The sequence below is a fragment of the Rhyacophila brunnea genome, unplaced genomic scaffold (assembly GCF_057557595.1).
Source record: "Rhyacophila brunnea isolate RB1 unplaced genomic scaffold, BYU_Rbru_1.0 scaffold_2, whole genome shotgun sequence".
Taxonomy (NCBI): Eukaryota; Metazoa; Arthropoda; class Insecta; order Trichoptera; family Rhyacophilidae; genus Rhyacophila; species Rhyacophila brunnea.
Window position 1 is genome coordinate 51,593,018 of NW_028232859.1, and position 27,433 is coordinate 51,620,450.

Here is a 27,433-nt window from a genome sequence, read left to right on the forward strand (position 1 = left end):
CAATATTATACTTCATATTAGATAGGTAGTTGAAACAAAGGATAGACAATAACTTACTCCAGCATGGGTTTCGAACCCTGCAAAATAAATACATAATTGACAACAGGAATAGTCTTTCTCTAGAATATCATTAGAGCCTAATTAAAATATTAAACTCATTAAACTTTGATTACATAATATATACCTAATATTATTTTAATAGTTTTTTTTTAATAAATATTTTTGGACCAATCGTTTATTCGTTAGGCCAGGATCCCTTCATGGATATATCTGGTTTTCAACTGAACGTTAAATAATACAATTAATTACCTCTAGATTTCACCAATGAAGTCAAACGTAGGACGTCTAGTTCGTCATTGTGACAAAACATACATTTGAAGGATTTAATTAAATGTGCATACGCATTCACCAGTCACCACACAGTTTAGGATACACTGATCTATATACTATTCCAATACGAAATGTATGATTAATCATTTTATATAGGTATTTTACTTATTCATCGTGTAAATAATATTGCTCAAAATATTTATGTCGCTTAGGTGAATATTGATAACTGTTTAATAAGTATTGGAAAACTCACATATTATTTTAATTACACATACACACACTTTACATTGACACTTACATATACCTTCACCTGTATTAACTATTTATTAAACTTAATTTGAAACTTAGTATTTCCATAAACATAAAGCTTCTCTCACACTTTGACTAGAGATTTCGTAAGCAACTAATAATATACAAAATTGAGTAGCTATTCATAGATCATTTTGCGGCCCGTTTCCGACTCATCTCCGCGTAAAGCTAAACAATGACTAGATAACTATTTGCAATAATAATATTATTGTTCCTGAGAGGAATGTTGTAACGACAATGAGCAGGTCGCGTAGCACGACAAGAGGCCAAAGATGGATTCCAAATGTCATCGATTGGTATTCCCAGAGACCTCATTGAAGAAGATCTAACATTACTCTTCTTGGATCGTCTTCACGTGAAAGTGTTGCGGAATGATTTGTCGACAGTGGCGTGTTCGTACGGGAGGGTTCAACCATTTGATTTTATCAAAATAATGTTTAACTTATAAAAGAGAATTAAGAGAATATTCATAATTCCTATATATGTATCACAAGACGAGTAGTTTATTCGGTACAAGTCGGTTATGAGGAATACAGCGGCAAACACATTTTGAAAATACCCGATATGCTGGATTATTTGTTAGTTTGGGTTAGTTTGGGTTAGTTTGGGTTAGTTTAGGTTAGGTTAGGTATGGTTAGGTTAACCTAACAAATAATCCAGTATATCGGCTATTTTTAAAATGTGTTTGCCGCTGTATTCCACATAACCGACTTGTACCGTTTATTCCTTAGATATTCATTCTCAATTGAATATTCATAGCGATTGAGGGATGAAATCGGTCTTGTGATGGGTATCATTTATTGTAGAAGTAAACATACTATATATATAATCGTTTGCTATTTTATTAACCGTGCAAGCACAACTTTATGTGAAATTTTAAATACTTAATAAGTAAAAATAGCAATTTTTATAAAATCTATGTTCTTCGACCATGTCTGATCCTAATAAGATCATATATGGGCCTCCACAGATTGGAGGTTTGTATTAACAGATTTTATTTTTACAATAAATGGATGTCAGCCACTTGATCAACCTATTAGGTCCATACTCTGACTCGTACACAAATTGAAAAACAATATGTGTACTTGCCAGACCCAGGATTCGAACCTGGGATCAACGATGTTCACCACATATAATGAATATATTATTATGAGTGTACTATTTTTATGATACCTACCTATGTGTTTTGATATTTTTATGATACCTACCTATGTGTTTTGATATTTTTATGATACCTACCTATGTGTTTTGTTCACACGGTAAGCTTTATTAAGCCAATCACCAAGCTTACCATGAAAACGAAGCACGAATCATAAAATAAATAATATGGTGAATATCAAATGATATACATTTTATAAATTACTACCAAATAAACGTTGACTCTTGAAAAGAAAAATTTCATCCACGAAATGCTAGTTATTTTTAATGGATGATTTGAATTCTGTTACTTTTAATTTATGTATAAAATCTTCCTACTAACTCATATTGTACCTATATTATATTTTTTGCACTCTGATTACTTTGATTGAAATACTCGGTATTAGAAATAACAAAAGCTTCAATGTGTCAGTTATATTTTTTACAACGATTTTCTTAGGTCGTATTCTTATTTGTCCGGTACAAATCTTGCAATCGATTTTTAACTAACTTCCCGACTAGCTAGACATTTGAAACTTTTAGAATATATCAGAACACGATGCCAATGCATTTTTTAATACTTTTAGCCATCGTTGCGTAGAATTGAATTCCTTTTTAGTTAATTCTGTTTAGTATGAAAAGTTATTTCGATACCATTATTGGTTGCTAGGGGGTCCTAGCAATTAAATTAATATATACGTGCGTTACTATGGAAACCAATATGAAATGACATTTCATTATTCAGTATTTCTATCAAGTACAATTTTTTTGATCGTTTAAGCTAGTCAAGTCAAGTTTATATGATTCAACAGAAAATTTAAAAACGTTGTATATAAAAAGTTCTTTTTATCTTGTAATTATTATTTATTGTATCTACATGTTTCCAAAATAAATATTATTAGAATTATTATATACTTAATTGAAAATGTCAGATACGACGAAACCAGTCTCGTTACAATATAATAATTGTGACAACATGTATATACGATAAATGAAAAAATATAATTTTTTATATTATTCAACTATTTATTATTTCGAATATTTATGATGTATGTATTATAATCATAAAGACAGTCGTTTATCATTCAAGTATAATCATAAAACAGATTAATAAGATAAAAATATGAAAGTCAGTCATCATAGACCAATGCTTTGAAACTAATTTCGGTTTACGACTAAATTAAACGACAGTCAGACTATACAATGTAAGAAATACAAAGCCCGCCTGAATGTTTTCAAATATCACCAATATTGAATACGTTTATGATGCATACGTTACTATTGAAAATGGGTACTATATTATTAACACGTGTTTAAGATTATCCCATGTGTCTTCACACTCGTCAATTCACCCAGAAGGCAGCCCACTTCCGATTATTTTTGTGTTTACTGGGTATTATACATATTATTATACTTTGGCCCTTGTATAATTTAAACCCGCGCACGCCACTGATGAATAAGGCAGCGATACTCCAAGGACACAAGGAGTGGCAAATGTTGAGACCTTTATTTTATAAAACTATTATCGTAAACGAATAAAGATTTGAATGTTAAAATGTTTATAAACGTTCGTAAATAATAAATTATAATTTGAAACCATCTTTCTATCAAAGAGCACAATTCTCATTGAAAATAATAGCGAAGGTTATTTCTTTATTAAAACATTGATTCAGCGATGATTATTGATTACTACTACGATTTAAAATTTGCATAATTTTACAAAAATTTTAAAAAGGAACAGGAAATAATAATAAAATTAATTTAATATTATAATTAATGATGATATTGGAATTACATAACTTACGGAAGAATCTAATATCGCGTTCTTATAAAAAGTATTTTTTGTTAATTTGAATATGTTTACTTTTTTAATGTTCAACAATGATACCTACACATACCAGTGGTGAACAGTGGAGATAGGGTGTTTGCATAGTGCACACCAAGGCCTGAACAAAAACGAACCATGAGAGCAAGTGAGAAAGCATCCGGTACACTTATATCTACGCAATATGCGTTATTTCTACGGCTGTATTAAATATTGTTTGTACACGTCGCCGGATAATATAGATTTGAATGACTACAGTAATTTAAAAACTACGAGCACATGTTGCTGAAATTTATTGTTTTTTGTGTTAAATATAAAGTTAGTGGTAGGTAATTATTTTTTAGTAGATTCAGTAGAAAATATTGTTATGTTTAAATTTAGTAGCCGTACTGAGAAGCAACGTGATGGTATAACGTTTCATAGTTAAGTTAATAATAATAAAATCGAGGTTCTACTGTGCGTTATACGCAAGAAACACGGCTTCATTAACAATACCCACTCTCTTTATATTATTACTCTGAGGTGCACACTAAGCTTTGTCAGTCAAACGTATTTGTTTTCATTGAACTAACTAAGAGTACAGTGACGTGTTCAATTAAGCCCTACCTGACCCCGGTCATAGTATCTAGATAATAGTCAAAAAATATTCGTTTATCTATAAAATATCTAAATTATGGCAATAAACCATACATAATTTTAGATATTTTATAGATAGAAGAATATTCTTTATCAACTGAACTATGGTTTGGCTAGGCAGGGATTTATGAATTTTGAAAAAGTAACCATCACCATTTTGTAATAATATTACGTATTCTTAATTAAATGAAAACAATAAGTATGACTGAAAAAATGTGCACTATTTTTTTCAGATCGCTCATAGGATACCTTAAATATTATGGTTTGGCTAGGAAGGGTTTAATTGAATTTTAAAAACTAACCAGTACCATCTGCAAATTGTATTCTTAGTTCAATGAAAATAAATAAATATGATTGACAAAGTTTAGTGTGCACTATTTATGTCGAATCTTAACAGCCTACCTCACCATTCACCACTGATACATACGTAGGTAATGAATAAAAATAAAATAAAAAAACTGTTAAAAATTCAGTGATTGGTACACAAGATGCGCGATATGGGTTGAACGCCCTTACAGGGCCGCCACGAGGGTTGTAGTCACCTGGGTGAGAAAACAGTATCGCCTTAGGTTAGAATTAGTCATCTGATAAAAACAATCTTACTCATTTATCAGCGGTATAGTAAGCTAATTTAAAGCGGGCTTATCATGCTCAGAATTTTTTTCCGGACGTAGGTATGCGTAGACAAACTTCATGGAAAACCGCAACTAATAGGATACTCGCTAATTGAAGCCATTCTTTAACCCTTTGGCTGCTACGATGTTGTGCAAAATCCGGTCGAGGATTGCTACCAATAATTGTCGATAAATTAAAGTATTGTATTATTTTTAGACACCTTACCACTCTAATTTATTGATTCTGCGAAATCGGAATATTATGAAAACACGTTTCGTAATTAATTTTTTTCGTACATAAGTGAAACGGCAAATAATTTTCAACACTATATGGAACGAAATTTTGGCCGCGTTGCCATTCAGAGAGGGATACTCGACCAGTTCGCACGTCAATTTCTTTTGTGATGGAGTCGGATGAATATATTATTAAATCGTGTAAAGATGACTAAAAAACGTTCCGCATGTACTTGAAAAAGAAAACATGTCAATGAATATACTATTATTATTACGAATATAATAATAAACATAACATAAAAAGGACGGATGTTGAATTTTTTTGACAAATTATATTTCATTCGGCTCGCATCATTTGCACCCGCGACCCGCAATCCGCGCATCGCCTAGTCACGATCTTTTTAAACCATGCCTCAACTGAAGTATATGCTTGTTTAATACAACCCAGATGTACAGTCAGACATCATATATCACGATATCTGGCATTGTTTCAGATTATATACCTACCTACATAACCAAATACGCGGAAAAAACAATATCACACTCGTATAATAATTCGATAGATTATTTATTAGGTATTTTGAACAAAGCGTGATTATTCCGTTAAAAACAAAATTATATAAAACTAATACCACTATGTTTGTAGATACGAACTTATGTATGTACCTGTATGAAATAAATGATTACGAATGAATCACTCGTGAAGACCGTCGAATGAAGGAGCGACCAGACAAAGATGGTACTCGCGACCGCCCCGCCCCGTGTGTGCAGTGAACATGACGTTGCGTAACGGGTGCGAGGCCCGTACCCTTAAAGCGACAATTACATTGAGCTACTTTACGAGCTGTTTGTTGGCGAATTTAATAGCGGGCGATTCAGTTACTGCAATTGTGATGATGACACACAAAACTTTCCATTCGCTGAGAAGCCACAAGCCAGCGACTATTTTGACAGAACGTAGTTCGTTTTTTTACCGGGAGGTTTCTACTGCGCTCTACTGCGCAGACGCAGTAGGCCCACACGCCGGCGTGTAGAGTGTAAAGTTGACCGGCTTTCGACTTTTCTCGGTAGAGTGTTTACAGTCTGCTTGTTAGCTTGTTCGATGATTACACTGGGTGACTTTACAGGCAGATTGTAAATTCACCAATAAACAGCTCGTAAAGTAGCTCAATGTAATTGACGCTTAAGGTAAGAATAAATTTGACACAAATAGAGTGGATATTACCAGTCGGCAGCTCTGTTCGCTGCACCAATTGAGTCCCCACGTATATATTAATAATTTAGTTACTAGGACCCCAGAACCATAGCAACCATAGTGGATTGGATTACGGATTTATTCCGAAATAACTTTTCATACAAAACAGAATAAACTGAAAATTAATTCAATTCTACTTAAAGATGGCTAAAAGTATTAAAAAATGCATTGGCATCGTGTTCTGATATATTCTAAAAGTTTCAAATGTGTAGCTAGTCAGGAAGTTAGTTAAAAATCGATTGCAAGATTTGTACCGGACAAACAACCACCGGACAAATAAGAATACGAGCTAATAAAAACGTTGTAAAATAGGTACATCGTACCTAATCAATTATTTTATTTCTTTTAATATTTTCTCATTCCAATTAGATTCATATACGTTTATTTATGTTTGTATAATTATTATTAATGGATGTTTTGGTAAACTATTTTGGAAATTTATTAATATTTTAAAAAGTACTAATGAATAGGTACTATAAATAGTGTATTGCGGGTAGATTTAAAAAAATGTACATTATATAAAAACTAAGCTTATTTATACTGTTATTATAGATATTATCAGGTCCCCAAAAACGTACAAAAATTATTAGGTGAATAGAATATAATTCTTCGTCAGGACGTCAGGATAACTGAGGATCATGGCCTGGATGATTTGGCTGTCGAATAGCCTATAAACGGGTTGGACACACTCCTCTCTGCATTCTTAGACCCGTGGCACTCATAAATTGGTGCAACTATCCGGGGCATCCATTTTTTGGTTTACCATTCTGATGAGGCATGTTCGAAAGACAAGACAGCGCGGACGAAACAAACTAACACTAACGGTCCTAATAAATATTACAAACCACTGGTGGATGCAATAACTTATAAGTGAACATTTAGCGCTATACTCAAAGGGTGGAGTGTCTGGGTAGGGGAATGTCCCTCTAAAAGTACGGTATTCCGTATTTGAAACGTCAGGAAATTATTTTCTTAACACTGAACCCTTAAAGATCAATAGGAAAACATTATGGATATTTTTCAAAATGGAACCCTCCCCCCAAACCAATTCTCTGTGTGCGCGTCTGGATATATAATCAATATATTTTGGAACATGATACAGCGTTCCGGGTCGTGATATTTTCTATTTCGAGCACTGTCAGACCTTGTTTCGTGAAGTTATCTAAGCCTGTACCTAAATAGATTATTTTGATATTGAATTTGAAGAACCCTGCATGCGTGAGGCCACATTCATAATACCGATAAATTAGCAGCCCCCAATAAATACAAAGATCTGTTCATTATTAATTACGTTAAACTATAAATTATTACACTCATTTTCTCAGTGTATGTAGGTATCGCATTAGTAGGTTAACGTTTCTAGATTATTTTGTTTGTTTTAGTGATCAGACAACGATAACATTCTTTTATCTTTACCTTTATTGTGAAATAAACTTTATCTACGAAATAAATGGATATTGCTGATTACAAATGGCGACTGTAATAAATTTCTGGAATGTGTACAAGTGTCAATGTATTTTCTAATAATGACACTCCTTAAATATCAAATATTTGTTTTTCATAACCTATGAAATTGATATAAGTACCGATTTTTTATTAAGTATCTTAGTATGCTATCCTTAACACAGTGATGAATTAATATCTATTCCATTCTAGCTAAAATCTCTTTAAAAAATGCCGTTCGTTCCAGTGGTCTCCAAAGTTTGCGCCGCAGGCTTCTTAAATTAATTACCTATACAAGACAATATTTATTCATTGTACGTAGAGATTGCAAAACCGAATGAAAATACCAAAACCGGTATTCGTAACACATATATGAAAAAAAATTGAAGTATCTAAGTAGTACTTAATAACTTTAATATACAAATCCCTTTAAAATATTCATATTTTATAGCAAAAATATCTAAACATGTACATACATGCAATAGGCCATCCATGGACTGAAACCGTATGCGGTTTAGAACCGTATGCCATACTAGGCTTATTTTTTCTGGTCTTGGAAATATATTTTCACAAACTATATTATAAGCATCTGATTGTATCCGTTTGTACCATACACTTACACTTACAAATTTAGTGAAAATATATTTTCATGAACAAAAATCATAAGTTTAGTATGGCACACGGATCTAAACCGCATACGGTTTCAATCCATGGATGGCCTCTTAAACCATTAAAAATATGTAAAGGTAAGGTATGGTAGAGATACTGATGTTTTCTTCTTCAATTAATGATGTTTCAATGCATTTATATTATGAAGTTGTTATTAGATCTACAGGTATGAGCCACACTGATAATTTCACCTATTTTTTTTACTGGTTTATATTCTATAATTATTATTCCACCATGAAATATTCGCCACTAAGACTGAGGATACTAATGATTATACAAAAGAACGACGTAACTTGACATATAAATTACAGTCGTCTTAAACCTTTTATGTTAATTAATACATTTTCTTTCCACTTTTAATACCGAATATATCGGTATTGTCTGATTTTTAAACCGGTATTTCGGTATCGAAAAATACTGGAATACCGGTATTGCAATTCCTAATTATACGGTCCCAATAATTATGGATCTATATTGCTTCAGCAATTTGAGGCTTCAAATGTTTCCACACATCGTATAAAATTTGTTTATGAGCGTCGCCTATCTCAGATTAGCAAATGATTAAAAAAAAAATACTTCCAATAAGATAACATGGACAAGTTTACAACGATTCAATTTGATTGCAAGACTTGAGAAACTGCGTGGTAAATAGTATACTCACCAATCCCACCAGTTGAAATTATTGTTGGGGCGCCATGAAACGAACATTTTGAAAACCACTGCGTTACGCTATTTTTCTATAATAAAGCCAACCATGAACCATTGTTTACGTGTAAGTTTATTCTAATCATGCCCAAGAAACATATTAATTTATGAAGAGCTCAAAAAAATGGATATTTTTCTTATTTATGTAAGTATTCAGTTTAATTAATTTGAAATCAGTCCTAAGTAGATAATTACCAGAGTATCACTATAGGTAGATATGGTATCCATACAATTTTCAATAGATTCAGCGTTTACTTGATGGTGATTCAAAACAATTATTTATCTTGCTACCTATTTTCTACATACAATTTTTGTTTTTTACAACACGTGTTTGACTCACATAGTCAGCTTTTACTATTACCTATAAGTACCAAGATATTTGAGTAATTTCGCTAACCCATCTTATAAACTAGGTACACAATATTAAATTGTAGCACCTACCTATATATATGTCTGTTCGTTTGTTCGCTTATAACCAGCGCTCTAAATGGAAAAGTTTACGAACCGGAGCGCTCGAAAATTTTCTGAGGATATTAACATGGTTATCAAATTTATCAACATAAGTGTGCTAGATTTTTTGTTATATGCCATATCTAGCTCAGACGGTCAAATTATTTTGTCCACGAGACGGAGCGATAACTTTATAGATTTCACGAACCACCAAAAAACTACTGAACCTATATTGAAATAAATTGCACAACTTATAAGACTACATTGTTGGGATCAACCTAGTTGACTTTTAGTGGACTTTCATCTCGATATCTCAAAAGAGACAATTCAACGCACTTGCAACATAATTAGGCTCGCTTAGAAATAATACAAAATACAATATCCAGGGCTAGAAATGGACCGGAGCCCCGTTCCGTCTTGTGGAAAAAATAATTTGACCGTCTGAGCTTAATATGCCATGTAACAAAAAATCTAACATACTTATTTTTATAAAATACATATGAAATTTAATAACTATGTTAATATCTTCAGAAAAATGTCGAGCGCTCCGGTTCGTAAACTTTTCGATTTCGAGCGCTGAAAATATCTAAAAACCTTAACTTAACCTGAGTACAAAACAAAATAATAAATTGAACAGTTTGATAATACGAATCACTACATTTCTTCGTTGTGTAGGTACATAGATCTTTTTACTTGTAGGTAGGTAGTTTATATTCGAACGAAATCGTAGGCAATTAGCTGTTCAGATAATGGTACATAAAAATTGCAACAAATGTTGGAAACCAATGCTACAATAATTTTAAATGTTGGGTGTTTGATAAGAACTAGGCAATTTATTTTACAAAAATAATTTCTTAACAATATTACCCAATACCTACAAAATAAAGTATTGATCACACTGGTCACTGATGTGTGTCATATATAATCAAAAATAATCTCTAGTCAGTAAACCACACCTTTGTGAAATAATAATCAAATAATCTATTGCACATTTTAGTGGAATTGTAATTTATTCTTTAGTTTAGAAGTTTAGATAAATCGCTTACCTGGATATACACGTAACGGTAAAATGATGTATCCTATAAAAAATTGTCACTAAACATAACTAAAAAATATACAATACCTAAGTGTTTTCTACAATTTTCACTAATAAAAAACTTTTCGTGCGATGTTATTGGATCGAAAAGTAGTTTTCGAATAAGTAAAAATGCTGTAAACGCATTTGTCCCGCAAGATAAGATAACATGTTTGAAAATGAAAGATAAAGCTGATAAAAAATGATAATCTCTATGAAATAATGTAAGGTAGATAGTAAAATGTCGGGTACGAAGATATCAAACGATAATTATTATCATGCGTAGGTAAATTTATTATAATCGATAAAAAAAGCAGTAAAATGACAAAACCGTACCGACGAGGATGGGATTCGAACCCACGCGTGCAGAGCACATTGGATTAGCAGTCCAACGCCTTAACCACTCGGCCACCTCGTCGCATGCGCCGTTGTTGCAGAATTACGCAATAAGAATTCATTTGATGTAATAAAATAATACTGCCATCTATACGAATTAACTTTAATCATATCATGTTTGACGATGTATTCACAGATGGCAAGTTACAGTCTATACGTAAAAATATGTTATGAAAATAAAAATATTTTTCCTATAATTTTATTATTATTTTTATATTTAATTTATTAAGTTAATTAAATTTATTTAATGTATCTATAGTCTAAAATTTAAATTACCTCAAAATATAACAGATCATAGAAAATATCTATATATGTAATACGGAATAAGTAGTAATTGTGACAAAGTGTAATTTCTGGTCGTACCTAGTTAGTTTTGGAAACTTTACTCTGCATGCATACATTAATTAGGTAGGTAATATAATTTCACTGTACAATAAAATAGAGTGAATGAATATAAGTAGGTAGGTAGTCACTCTATAATATATACTAAAACTAAATTATACTTATAAATTATATTAGTACCGCTAGTATTCTGATATTAGTACTGCGGTGTATGATAATTATTCGATGTATCAGTGCGCGGACGCTTAATTAAATAATATTGATATTTTCATATAATATACATAAATGTATGTATATTATAATATATTACTTACATTTTTCTCAATTTGCTTGGGGGTGCTGCAGTTCCGCAGTGCATATGGACGAGCCGCCACTGCTTATAATAATATTATAGGTATTAATTACTTGCAAAATAACTATTGAAGCTTATTGCTTTGCGTAGGTAACTAGGTAATTACTGAATACATTATTATTGTAGGAATCTACTAAATTATTCATTACATTTACTTACTAGTATTGACTAATATAGGTATCCAGTTAGATTGTTAGAAGGATGTAAATGATTGGTAAAAAAATATTAATAAAAATAAATGTACAATACCTATTTTATTAATTTAATCTATGATGTAGTACACACACTTGGTGGATGTAAGCTTGTAGGCCTATGGATTCCAATCCCGGGATCCCGAATCCCGGGATCCCGGGATCCTTAGCTATTTTCGATACCTATGAATCCCGGGATTGATAAACATAATCCCGGGATTTCGGGATTGATTTTTTTATCTATTTTTATGGAAAATAAAATAAAAGCGAAAATATAACAGAAAAAATACTTTTAATAAAAAATATATACATTAGAAATAAACTGAGTTTGAATGAAGTTTGATTTATACCCATGGGTAGGTTGCCGATTCATTTTATTTTTTCACATAAATTATTAAAAATTGAAAGATTGGAAAAAAACAATGCTTCGCACTATTAACAAAGTTATTCCACCATGATATCATAAGTTTTACGGCAGTTTCAGATTTGGCTGACTAATTAGATTTATAAAGCGGAAAGGCCATAAGTACGCCATGATTATTTGCTATACTATTTTAAATCTCGATAATCCATTCATTAAGTCTTTACTATCAGAAACAGCGATCTCCTATTAAATTCACATTATTATTTATATTACAATATTATTTACTCCGTTAAACTTGTGTATTTCCAAGATTGAACGTATACAATATTAACAATAAATGTCTTAAATAGTATAAATTATACTAGATTTATTTTTGACCGATTTTATCAGTGTTATTTGTAAATTTGAAAATTTTATATAAACAATGGAAAAAATGCAAATCCCGGGACCAGTCCCGGGATCCCGGGATTGTCAAATTGTAATCCCAAAATCCCGGGATCAGAATTTTGGCTCGGGATTGGATTCCCTACTTGTAGCTTACCATAATAATACCATAGATTAAAAAAAATTTAAAAAAATTATTCGTTAAATATGGAATAATAGGTACGTTGAGATTATTTTAAACATTATTTTTGCATAACTTTCAAAGTGCACGACCAATAATTTCATACATAATACAGATGTCATTTGTTTGCGCGTTGTAATATTTATACCTATAATTATTAAATTTATGTAGCTACTGATGGAAGAATAAATTCATACCTATATTATATTATAATATATTATGTAGTAAATAAACAGGCGGAGGAAGTCATTGACATAGAAAGTGAGTCGTAATTAAATTATTTTTACAAATCATAGTGGGTATACACTAATAAATAATAGATGTCTTCATGTCATCATAATATAAATAGTTACATAGTCAATGGTATTGAAGGTATTGAGACTTCGATACAGACATTGCATAAGTATGTAGTTTAGACCTCAGAATGTACGAGTGGTTCAGCTTTGTCAAAATAGATTTTGGTAGGAAATTGGTTCTCCCGGCCGAGTCGATCGGCTTAGCATTTCAATTCGCAATTCAGCTTAGGAGGTTGGATTGCAATGGCTTCAGAAAAGGAAACATTTAATTTGTTCATTTATTTAGGTTTACGTTTACATGGAGAATTTTAAATGCGTGTATAATTAAGAAATTTAGAGATATGTACCTTATCGCAGGATTTTTAATTTCCATTTTGTAGATCTTTACAATAAAAAAAATCCTTTATGAATGTACCAGTGCCGGTCCATAGAAATAGATGCTGTGAATGTGGAGCATGTCCAAAAATTCTCTATAAAATAGTATAAGTATATTAATAATGTGATGTATTTATTATTCAATAATTACGTGGCAATAAAAAAATGTTAATTGTCAAACTTACACATTGCTTCCTGCGCATCTCTTCTATACACAAGAATGCTTTCGGCCGCTACTGCAGCTATCTAGGGTAGGTTTGTATCGAAGTATTAGCTATCTATTAGTATCTACTAAATAAATTATTTTAAACTAAGGAGAATAAAATCTATACATTAATGATAATTTAAGTATTTCTCTACACAAAATGATGTTAGAATCTTAAACACTTTTCGAATCTTATTCTGTACGTCATTTCAGGGCAAGATTACCTACACCGCAAGTTGCCACATAGTCCCGGTAGTCTGCAGCAAACTACTGCAGTGGGTCTATTCTATGCTTATCGACCGCTAAAGTGATAAAGTGAAAAATATTATCAAACTTAGGGTAGGTTTGTATCAAAATATTAGCACTTATTGTAACAATTACACGAAGCCGGTTTTTATTGTTGCAATAAGTGCTATATTTTAACAGCACCTGTCTTGCTGCTGTTAAAATATCGCACTTATTGCAACAATAAAAACCGGCTTCGTGTAATTGTTACAATAAGTGCTAATATTTTGATACAAACCTACCCTAAGTTTGATACTATTTATCAATTTAGTGTTCGATAAGTATAGAATAGACCCACAGGTACCGCAAGTTACCGCAGTTGTGATAATTTGGAGTGCGTGTGTGGCTACGTTGTATATATGCGTGCAAGTGTTGGTGTGTATATTAAATATGAGAGGTATTCTGTTATTTCATAGCCATTCTTTCCAATAGTGAATAGATAACAGAATATACTGAAATACTATGTTTTACAGATCGTCAGTTTTAAGGTGATACGCTCGTTTTTTTCCACCGACATGAAAATTGTGTACCTACCTATTTTTCAAACATAATTAAATTTACTGATTCATATGTAGGTATTAGTCACATTATTAAAAAAAATATTATCTATAGTTATCTATAATATGGCGACACCGGCTCAGTCAGTCCGCTGCGGGCCTTGGCACCGTCAATATGATCACTTACAACCAATACAACTATGTACTGTAACTCAAACCTTGATAACTTAACTTGTATGTTATATCTTTTATATTATAAAAAAAAGTATAAAGATATCAGACGTATCCACACGTGTTTCACTGGTGACCTACCAAAATGAACCCACAAATACTACAAAAAAGCTACAAATTTTTATCAGTGGTGTAGTGAATCTAATGTATATTTTATTTTGGTATTTAGCATCCAGTCGCTTCTCTACTTTTTTATCGATAATTGTTGTCATTACTGTCATTCATTCATTCATTGAAACAAAGTAGGAGGAGTGGAAGGAGTCATTTTTAAAAACAACAACCCGCACTATTTTGCTTAGCACTACACCTCTTGTAGTATAATACCATACCTTTATCTTATATTATCTAAAACTATATGTACCTATTGAATAGTGTGTGTGTGTGTGTGTATGCGTATGGTTTTATAATTTCAAATATTACATTCACATAGTACCGGTGTGAAAGCGGATGTGGTAATATTTACGGTATTGGCGGAAATTTCGCTAGAAAGCGCGCCAACCGGAAACGTCCACTCAGGGAGTTTCCTGTCAATGAGTCTCGCCCAGTAAAATCATTTTGGTCCGAATGACAAATTCACTTTGTCGCTCAGTTTTGCTGGAGTTGGATTCTAGTGGACACATTTGGGATTAAAATTAATCCTTATGCTGGCTTATTCTAACCTAACTAGTATCTTTTCTATTTTGTTAATAATTACAAAATACATATTAACATGATCGTAAAGATAACTGATAAGATATCTAATTACATTATATGAGTTTTTTCGATTATCTTGGCTGTACAATCGATTATTTTTGTTTTCTGTTGTTAAAATTCCCTCATGTATAGAGTCTCCTAAATTAATATTCCTAACCAATTTCCTTTCTAATATTAGAATTATTAGACTATTAGAAAATGTAATATAAACTGACAATAAATATCATATCTACAACAATTCTAATTATGATAGCAACTGGTCTCGTTTATAACGGAGATTTATGATTGACGCGTACGTAACGTAGACAACAGCAAAATGCTACCCAGTTTTCCCAGCAAAAGGTGTGAAACCTTAAATCGAACCTTCTAGTGGCGTCGATCCGGTGTTGCATATGAAAACCGCGCACATCTACCTAGCGACAGTAACCTCTCGAAACGCAGCGAGTGAGCGTGACATCTCCAGTCAAGTCAAAAGCAAGAAGATGCTTCCTCTTCTCGCTGAGTATGCTGGTGGTTTCGTCATCGTCTGTCATTTGGGACTTGGGAGTGTAAAAAATAACACCGGATTGGTTGAAAACAGCGATTTTTATTTGGAGAATACTGTTTGGTGCTACATTTTTTATACAATTTGTTATAATTATTACGGAAGTCGAAATGCACGTCTTTAAAATTTGGATGTCTAAGAGCGTCTCCTGCGCGGGAAAATTTTTAGCTGTCAGTAAGTACAAAATGCGGCGTTACCATTCATATATTTTTAAAGACATTTAGACAATGTTGCCACCTATTTTTTTATGCGTCTATGCGTCCTAACTATGCGTCGGCTTGATATTGGTTCGGATCTCTTCAGATCCACAGAGGATACCTCCCCAAATGGGGACCATTCGGGGGTGTAACAAATGACCAATTCGTAGGTGTTCGTATGCGTTCTGGCGTATTCGACTCGCAGCCTGAGAAGCATGCGATTTGTTGATAGCAGCACTAGTTTTTTTTTTCAAATTTATAAAGTCACATTTGACCAATCTGCGGTGCTCCATTTGGCAACGTGTTTTGTGAATAACGACGACGTCACATCGACGTATTCATTGCAAACGAGGCGAGCTTAGATGTGAGAGCTGGCTTAAGATTAACCTCTGCAATGAGACCGAAATTTCGAGGAAAGAAGAAGGACACGCGGTGACAATCCAAAAATCTATTACGATAACAAATAACTGTGAAAGTCTCAAATAACGGATACCTACGAATTATTTCAGGAAATGTAAATAATATATTTTATAATTTAATATTTTGGACTAGAACTAGTTATAGGGACTATAGGAATTATAGGAATGAACTCTTTGTATTTGCAAGGTTGAAATGGTAGCCATAAAACATAATATTCAGTAGATACCTACGGTGATCCACTGAGATATGGTAACTCTTGTTAATAACCAATAACGTCCCATAGGGGTAGGCAGGTTATATACTGCCCAGGAGGTGGAGTAAGGAAAGTGGAATGACTTGACGGATCTTTTTACTCAGCAGTGCATCGACCCTCGCTAATGATAATAAATAAGCATTGTGCAATATTGTTTCAAATATTCACAATAAATAAATTAATATTAAATTAATTAAAATCTTTCAGAATGAAATTCAATGGGTAAAATACGAGTTAAGTCAATACATAATGAAAATCAATAAAACATTAGGTATTACTTCACATATGCCTTGAAACATACCTACATAGTATTAGGTATATAGGGTCACTTCCGAATTCGTATGGCGTAGTTAAAAGCTTATCGGTGGTTCGGAAAGTTTCGTACCTATATAGACAGATTCGACCCTTATAACTGCATTCTGTGTTCACTGAACCAATATTTATTTCCTCCACGAAGATTGATGAGTGTTTGCTTTAACGAATTGGTCCGGACATGTACAATGTCCATGCAATCTTATTTATGGATAGGCACGTCCTACATTAAACATAAAATTAAACTTATTTGTATAAATAATTATCAGATATGGTACAATCATATTGTATTGAAGCAATGTGAACTTTAAGTAGAATTTGAGCCGATGATCTTTCGATAATATTTGATCCACAGTAAGTGCCACAGTGTGTGCATACAGCATTCCCCATGTTGTCTGTATAGAACACATACGCCGCATAGTAGACATTCACATTGCCACAGCTAGTTGCCGCGACTAATTACATTGCCCACTACATTACCTCGCCGTCGAACTGATTAATCCGAATATAGTGTTCATACCCCATGAACATGCCACATACAGTCCATTCTTTAATTCAATCAATGAACATCTGGTGTGTTTTCGTGGTCTTCGAGTTGCGCCTGCAGCTGCCTGCGGTCGTGTGTACGTACCGTGTCACAGACCAGCCGCATTCGAACTAAGGCAGCTGCAGGTAGCTACATTTTCTGTGGCAACATGCGGTTCGTACGTTACAGCTACGTATATATATTATATAGTATAAGTTACAGCTCCTATACCAGGTATTCACTTGTGGGATACAGGGTGGACGGGAAAATGCAGCTCCATTGCGTGTCAAAACGTGATACAAATACACGAAAACGTTTCGATATGCCAGTTGTGGGGTTTTCATCAGCACATCAAACAGAAGATATATCACTACATAGTTGGGCCAACATGGTCGCTTTTTCCCACCTACCTCAAATTCCTAGATATTGTTGCAAGTCCGGGCGACCAGCAGTCACGGATCATCAGACGACCGTACATTCAGTATATTCAAGAAAGCGGACACGCCTAGGTTTGTTAAAGCTAAGACTCGCGCCGTGATCTGATACGATGCAACCGAAACCGCGTTAACTACAGAGTGACTCATCCAAAAGGCATCTGTTCGACCTTTGTTGCGCTAAATCTGATATGGTTTGAGTAAACGTCGCGTCTATCATCCATTCTGGGCTTGTCATCATCATTTATCCCAAAACACAAGTGAAACCGTGAGAGAGACATTCCAAACGGTCCGTTTACCAGTGCGTGAGTGCGTGAACACCGAACCAGCTCCAGTGCGCCAGTCCTCTCAACATAAAAGGTCAGTACCTGGCATCCTGTTTCAACTTCCTCTTCTAGATCCGTAAACCACAAGAATCTTTAAATTACAGTCCACTGCAAAAATTTGAATATTTTAATATTTGAAAAAAAATACATTTAAATCATTTTTTGGTAATGGTGTTTTTCATTATTATACGAGAATTAGATATTGTGTTAAGATATTTATTTATACACACGATAAACTAAAATGTTTTAAATCAGCTCAAATATTATTTACCGATATTCAAATATAACTACATATATATTATATTCTCAGTGGCGTGGAGTAAAAAAAATCAGGGCAGACGCTTACGACGAAAATCCCGATACTGGAAAAAAAGTTTGATGGGGATTATGCAAATCCAATTCACTTTCAGCGCTGTTTACCTCCTTATTTTGCGATAATTCGTCCTTTATATTCTCCCCTCGATACAATACGCGCAATTCTCACAAATAATGCATTATTTATCATTTCCCGGGTAGCGTCGAATTTCCGCATTTCCACGCAAGTTTTGTGTGGAATGCTGTTTCCGTACTAATAAATTTACATCATAATAACAGGTCTATATTATATATTATGTCATCATCATCATCAGCCTGAATCTATCCACTGCTGAATTTGTCCAACGATTGTCTCTTCTTTGAGCTATGTGTCCAGCCCATCTCCATTTGAGTCTTTTAATGAACTCTATCACATCGCAAACCCTTGTCTGCTTTATTATCCACTCATTCTTCTTTTTGTTCTTTCGCGTTATGCCCAGCATGCACCTCTCCATACCGCGTTGTGCTACTTTAAGTTTCTGGATCTCACTTTTACTTAGGGTCCATGTTTCACACGCATATGTGATTACGGGAAGCACACACTGGTTGAGCGCTTTAGGCACAGTGGAAGATCTAACTAAAAATCTTCAAAATATGAATAAACTATTTTTTATTCAGTGATTACTACCTTAATACTGAAATTTGGAAAGATTCTGACGTCAAGGGACTGGGACATTTGGGCGCCGCACTATCGAATGCAATAAATACACGTTTTATACAGAAAGTAGACGAGGAATTTTAATCAGTTTCTATCTACTACTATAGTCGAACAAGGTCGTCTTGGCTACGTGTTAAAACTGTGAACTAACAAGCTCCTCCCATTTTTAGCCGCACTTCGATTATAGCGTCTTCCGGTTAGCGACGAGTTGTCCACGTGTTAAAGCTGTGAACTAAACAACCTCCTCCTATTTAGTCGACGACAGCGACTTCCGGCTTGTGCCTAAATCTTCTTGTTGGACATTTCTTAGTAGTTTTAATAATTTTGCTCTTAACATACCGTTTTTTTATTGCGGATTGAGAATTATCATGCCTGAGGTTTTATATAAAAATAAAAGAATTCTTAAACTTATGCACAATTAAATAATGATTTACGTGTGCGTATTTAAATAATTATATAAATAATAATATTAAATATATATTTTAAAAATATCTATAATTCACGAACGTCTATTTATTTTTGAATATCATATCCGTGGCGCCCAGTTGTCCCGGAGCAGAATCGTTCAAGACCCCATCTGCCAACGACTATGAATCCACATAAGTACCTACCTTCTATTGGTATCTTGATTTAAACCACAAAAACCGATTGCCAATATTAACACAATTTGTGAAGAGCTTCAGTTGTAGGAATACTAGTTTATTTAGTCTTAATTAGGTATGGCACAGGTGGCACAATTCGTATTGTCCAGAATCTAAAGGATTTGGGTTCGAGTGGCGCACGGCGTTGTATTTTTTCATATATCTGAGGTGTTTTTAAATTATGTAGGTATGTATAAAATAAGATTAAGATTCAAAGGACAAAACTGGTCCTGTTTATTTTTAAATTAGGTGAAATAAGTAGCTAGTACATAATATTATGTACTTACTTGTTTGGTTTAATTTTAAACTAAAAATAAGTGTTCCTTGTTAATATAAATTATTAAAGTTGGCAATAATTGTCTGATAATAGAAATTGGAAAGAGAAAAATTGTTTATTTTTCCTAAATAAAATTTGGATTTAAAAAAATCTTAAAAATTTAATGGTACCCATTTCATGAATTCTGTGATATTCTGTCAATGTATCATTATTATTATCAGTCACGATATATCCATTGCTGGATGAAGACCTCTCCATGTTTCTCATCATATGTGATTACAAGAAGTACACACTGATCGAACACTTTAGTCCATCTTTAGATCGAACGCTAAAGTCTTATAGCCTTCAAAAACTGTATAAGTTTGGAAACACTTTTGGAATTTCAAATAACAACAATATTCTATCGTATTTATTTTAAAAGTCAGGTTCTTACTATAAATACTGGGGTAATATTTATCATCATAATATTATGTTATTTAAAATGTATTTTTTATTCAAAATAAGAAGCTGATGGATTGAGCGAATAGCTAACAATCATTCCTAGTAAACCTCAACTCTGTTGAGGTCTATAAATCTACTTAGCATCGAAAATGGTAATTATATAGTCGATATATCGCCACTGTATTTATTAACGATCGCCTGCGATTTCATCGGCGTGAAATACGTAAATAAAACATAGAGAGATACAATGAAGAAATAAAATGATTCGTATTATTTATTTGTTCGATATAGAGATGCGCGTTTTTTCTACCCGCACTACACCTTATAATGTTGGAGGTTATATAGACATAGATTTGTTGGATTTCTAGGCTCACGTTTACCAATCAGCGCTTCACTAAATATGTATGCAAATGCGTTATTTTCGAGAAGTTAAAGCACTTCTAAAATTCCACTAAGTTGGTACAACAATGTGGTCTAAGACTATAATAAGCTGTACAAAGTTTTATCAATATCGATCTAGTAGTTTTTGAGTTATAACCAAACACCCTGGATGAAGGGTTTTGTTTAATTTTATCGTAATTAGACATGGTTCAGGTAGCTAAAATTGTTTTAGCACATTGGCCGGAATTCCATGGATGCAGAGTTATCTCCCACATAAGGTGTTTTAGAATAATTATCTAGGTTAGGTAGATATGTTCAATAAAGAATTCCACATTATTTGTAGAGGTTTTACCCAACTCTACGACTGTCAAGTCATTGTTTATGCTCATATTTGGAACATAGACAGTGGCCAAGCGGAAATGAAGTGAAAGTTGTCTAGAGACCTTGATTCTATGTAGAGGTTACTAGGATGCTCAGTCCTTAGCGATATAATAGAACAACATGCTATCTGTCGTGTAATAACAATAAGTTTATTTGCGCTATATTATAAACGATATAAATACCAACTCGTGTTATCATTCCACACTGCCCGAACTCATGTCACGCACACAAGAATCCTTCCAATATTAAAATAATAGCGTGTGTAGTGAATGAAGCAATCAACGACTACATCCCTTATATATTAAATCTTGTAAATTCGATACTTCAGTGAAACGGCAAATAATTTTCAACTATAGGTGCGGCGAAATTTTGGACTCGCTGGCAATCGGAAGGCGAACGTAAAGGTGTGAACACGTCAATTTGTTTCGTGATGGTGACGGGGGTATTAATTATTAAATCGTGTAAAGACGACTAAAAACGTTACCCATTTACTTGAAAAAGAAAACATGTCAATGAATATATTATCATTGTTACTAATAGAACAATAAACAGAACATTACATGGACGCATGTTGGATTTATAAGACAAATTATATTTCGTTCGCACGCGTCATTTGCACAATCCGCGTATCGCCTAGCCACGATCTTTTTAGACCATGCTTCAACTGAGGTATAGCCTTAAATAAAAACTATTTATTGAAATTAAATGTCATTGCATGATGAATTTGCACAAAAACATAGTATAGTGCCAATCAAATCAGTAAAATTACATATATTTAATAAAGTAATAACTAATGGAAAGGATGTATTGCACGCTTACTGCCTCTGTAGTCAGGAAATCCCATCCCATTCAGATCCCCCGAGCGCGAGCGCCTACAACGAAGCGATACCGTTTACTTTCGAAAACCATAATAATATAATATACAATGTTTTTCTCGCTACCGTATATAGGTACCTAAATATATAACTCTAGGATCAATACATCCAAATGGCTATATGCTTAAAATCTTAAATGAATATAATATAATATAATACTCTCTGAACTGAACAAAATCCAACCAATAAAAATATATTATTCTACAAACTGTGCGCAATAAACATAACGTGAAATAACCTTTTACTTTCCATTTTTCCGGCTTTCCCAATCGCAATACAAAATATTATGCATCAACGTTATCTATTCGGTATATGTGAAAAATACATATGAAGGCTTTATTACAGAAACAGGGGGTGGTTTCGTTGCTTGGCAACCGATTCATAAAGGCGCATTACGCTGTTATCGTTCTCTGATTTGATATATTCGTATTGTAAACGTTGTTTTTTTCAGAACAAATTCGAATATGAAATAAATTATGTGCATACTCCAGAGTCCAGATTAACATTCTGCAGAGTAGATAAATTGGACAAAAATAACAATGGAAAATCATTTTTACCAATATATTTTGAGAAAACGTAAAAGGCTTTTCGGTGGTTAATATCAATGTACTATGTATACCAGTAGGTATTATTTTAAGCATGCCTTATAATAAATATTCGGTTCTTGTCGGTTTAAGGCTATACCTCAGTTGAGGCATGGTCTAAAAAGATCGTGGCTAGGCGATGCGCGGATTGTGCAAATGACGCGTGCCGAACGAAATATAATTTGTCATATAAATCCAACATGCGTCCATTTAATGTTCTGTTTATTGTTCTATTAGTAACATTAATAATATATTCATTGACATGTTTTCTTTTTCAAGTAAATGGGTAACGTTTTTTAGTCATCTTTACACGATTTAAGAATTAATACCCCCGTCGCCATCACGAAACAAATTGACGTGTTCACAGCTCGACTTTCGCTCTCCGATTGCCAGCGAGTCCAAAATTTCGTCGCACCTATAGTTGAAAATTATTTGCCGTTTCACTGAAGTACCGTCTTAAGCGTTTAAAAAGGGAAGCCAGCGGCAAACAAATTTTGAAAATAGCCGATATACTCGATTATTTGTTAGGTTCGGTTAGGCTAAGTTAGGTTAGATTAGGTTAGGTTAGATAAGGTTAGGTTAGGTTAGGTTTTCATTCTTGAATTCATTAATTTTGCCAAAATCAGCATTGAAAATTGGCGCGGTTCCCGCCTGGCTTCCCTTAAATCGACTTGTACGAAATATTCTTATGTGGAATATATTCTTATACCAATTAATATCTTTCAAAACGAATCGACTAAGTAGATTCTTAACATAAGTTTAATTAATAATATAATAAATGAATAAATTCGACTGAACGTAATAGGTAGAAATTAAATTCTAGTTGATTTAAGTTTTAGATTTTTACATATGATATGCTGTGGGTCGCAGGTTAAAATCCGCGACTGGTCAAAAACACACACATTCATCATTATTTTTCACGTGTACGGTAAATGGTACGTATGCAGTTGTCCCTACGCCAACACCGTGAGCTTTTGAACTATTATAGCATTGGGACAAAATTACCATATGATCATTCTGTAGTCTGTACGCACTTACACTATTTTTAGATACTTACCAATTTTATTTTCTTGAAAGTGTGTGATGTTCTAATTAAATTAAAATATATAATTTGACATTATACCACAAAAATGTGCTTTTATGTAAATTAGTATCAAAATAAATGTGTTTGATCGATCCAGCCGCAAATGAAGAACCTTTTATCAATATTACCTATCCTTTGAATCGTGAATCCAGATTCCAGATTTTCCAGAAAACTAACATCAATCACAATATCTTTTGTACATTTATTCACTCACTCATCGCCACTGTTACAGATACATATTATATATATTATGTAATATGAAAAATGTGACACCTGTTTCAGAATAATAATAATAATACTTTTCGGTTGCGCATAACTGACTTGTACCTGTGCATACATGACACTTTTTTATGCTTTACGTCACATGTGTTTATTTTGTACAATGTGAAACAAAAGCAGCACAGGTGCAAAGCAACGTTCATGCTATTAAATTAATGTGAAACAATTTGTCAAAATACTCCAATTCAAAGAAAAAACAATGTTGGAAAAACAAAAATGAACATAAGTAATGCGATAGTTTTTCATGGCATAGATCTATGTACAAGTAGGTATTGAAATAACATACACAATTAATTACCCCGATTCTAAGTTGTTGAAAGTGCGATTTAGTTTTGCCCTACGGCAGTGTTTCCCAAACTTTCGACATCTGTGTATCCCTTCTATAATTTTTGTAACAACGAGTACCTCCTCGTCAAAAAAATGCATATACTTTAATAACACTCAAAATATATTTATTTTTTCTTTTTTAATAGATACATAAATAAAATAATAAATGAAAAATAAAATTTATTCATTATAAAATATAAAGAAAAGTTATAGATATTATAAAATAACATTCATTATAATCAATGAGAAGGATGAAATTGTTTATGTTGAGACAGATCATCATAATTTGTTGTGTCTGGTTGTTAATTTTAATCTGAGATGCGGTTCCACATCCAAAAGCCTATTCCTTTTATTGAGTTAATGTCTATAGGTACATGCTGAAAAAGCAACTTCACATAGATATGGAGTTGGAAAAGGCAATATGTATTTCAGGACTTTCTCTGTTAAAACTGAATACACATGTTGCATTTGCAACCAGAATGATGTTAAAGTACACTCCTTATATTTTATTTTTCAAGAATCCGTCTGAAGCTAATTCCAACAATTGCTCTTCTTCCGCATGCGATAAACCTTCTAGCATGGATGTTGTATTGACGTCGTATTAATGCTTATTGCACCAGGCGCAGCCAAAGTTTGGTGCACCGCGTACCCCCACTAAATTATTCCCGTACCCCAGGGGGTACGCGTACCACACTTTGGGAAAAACTGCCCTACGGAAAAAATACCTAAGCTACACATGGCCAAATAAAAATATTATATTACACATTATAGCACCACGTTCGATCCTAAGGCTGGCCGCGCACTAGGCAGCCAACATGATCTATTAAAATGTATTCGAGCGAACGCACTAGGCAGCCAGATACCGTTGGTTTATTGTGCAGCCAGGCTTCCGCAGCTTGGCTGCCTAGTGCGCGGCTAGGCTACGAGGATCATTATGGGTTTACACATAGTGTAAGTTGTATTAACAGATTTCGGTTTTACGAGATATTAGTGTTAGCCATTTGCTCAACATAATAGGTTCATATTCTTGAGTCCAAACACACTTTGAAAAACCATATAATCAGACCCAGGATATAAACCTGGAACCCACGATATTATAAGCTGACACATTATTACTTAGCCATCGTGTATAACGACTTTTTCAAAATTCATTGCACTGTTGACTTTTTTTATGTTACAAAATATTATATTACAAAATATTCAATTCACTTACTCAACTGCTTTTAAAATCATCGTGAGTAAGAATCCTTCCTGTTCACGATGAACTTCGTAGGTACGCAATAAATTTAAAAGTCCGGTCACGAATTTATTCAATAAACCTTGTACGTTATGTTAATTCAATTTATTCGCACGTAAGAGAAATGACATGACGTGACGTAGATATATATTATTATATTTAATATATACGATGTATCACAAAATTCTTTTGTGTAAGTAATATATTATATTACTCTCTTAGTTTTATGTTTCTATATATGGAAAATGCTGCAAAAGCAATCTACGTGTTGCATGTTTGGTGAGGTATATTCAGGCCGTGGCACTGGATTACGAATTACGATTGTAGTGTTAGTTATTGGTTACCTGTTTGTGATAAATGAAGATTTTCGATTTCATAATATGTCGTTCAAATTATTACCAATTAGATATTTCAATATGTAACAATAATCATTTTCTATAAACAGTTTTTCATATAGCATTCGAAGTATGAGCAACGACCACCACTACCATCGAAGTTTACAGTTTCGTGTAGCCTGACTATAGTAGACCTTGCTCTATGCGGTTACATGTAAATTGTACGTAAAACATTTCACCGTGGCACAGTTCACCGTGAGCTTTCTTATCGGAAAGAAATGACCGTATACTATACGCTCTCCAATTTTATTAGATTCATATGAACATTAATTCAATTTTCATAGCTGATTTTGGCAAAATTCATGAATTTAAGAATGCAAATTTAACCTAACCTTACCTAACAAATAATCTAGTATATCGGCTATTTTCAAAATTTGTTTGCTGCTGGCTTCCTGAAAAGTGTAAGCCGACAAGAAGCGTGTTTTATTAAGTCATGAATTTTATGTCAGTAGGTACTATACGACCCAGAGAGGTTGGACGGTCTTTAATATACAGCCATATATTTCCGATACAACATTTCACGGTGAAGTGTGATACGGCGAACTGCATACGTATGTAGGTACCTACATGTTTCCGGACACGACTCTATACTGGGTAAATAAATTAAGATGGTAGGATAATATCACAGAACAGATTTAGATGATGTTGGCTGTCAATAATAATATTAATTGTAGTGTGACATTCTAAAAATAAATATAACAAAAATACTCAAATTATTTGGTCTTATCATTCCAGTACCATGATTAAATTATTTTATTAAGTACTAGCTGAAGTACCCGGCTTCGCACAGGGTCGCTTCGTGGTTATATTTATCTTAGATATTTAATAAATAATAAGAGATAATTATTTTTTTAATATTAAAATATCTGTGTAATACAATATGGCAATATGAAAATAATTATAATATGAGCGTGCGCACAACAACACAAATTTCATCGCAATCGGATGAATTGTATAAGAATGCATACGAATAGAAGAAGATAGAATAAAAGAAAAAGAAGAAGAAAATGGTTGTATCTATTCAGAAACCTTT

The 27,433-nt window shown here is 33.1% G+C and overlaps 1 protein-coding gene and 1 non-coding gene across 4 annotated transcripts in view; both read right to left on the reverse strand.

Annotated features, from left to right (window-relative positions):
* The window catches only part of LOC147072493 (uncharacterized), a 43,259-nt gene extending 32,465 nt beyond the window's left edge, over nucleotides 1–10,794 (reverse strand). For 2 of the 3 annotated variants that reach the window (XM_085946792.1, XM_085946790.1), the window contains exon 1: nucleotides 10,654–10,794. The gene's annotated coding sequence lies outside the window, so the exon portion shown is untranslated. Of the gene's footprint in view, nucleotides 1–309; nucleotides 547–10,653 lie in introns of those variants that run through there. The other variant, XM_085946791.1, reaches the window with a different exon arrangement.
* A 224-nt stretch (nucleotides 10,795–11,018) lies between these two features.
* TRNAS-GCU (transfer RNA serine (anticodon GCU)) lies at nucleotides 11,019–11,100 on the reverse strand. Its single transcript has one exon. It is a non-coding gene; the product is annotated as a tRNA-Ser (tRNA).
* Nucleotides 11,101–27,433: the final 16,333 nt, after the last annotated feature.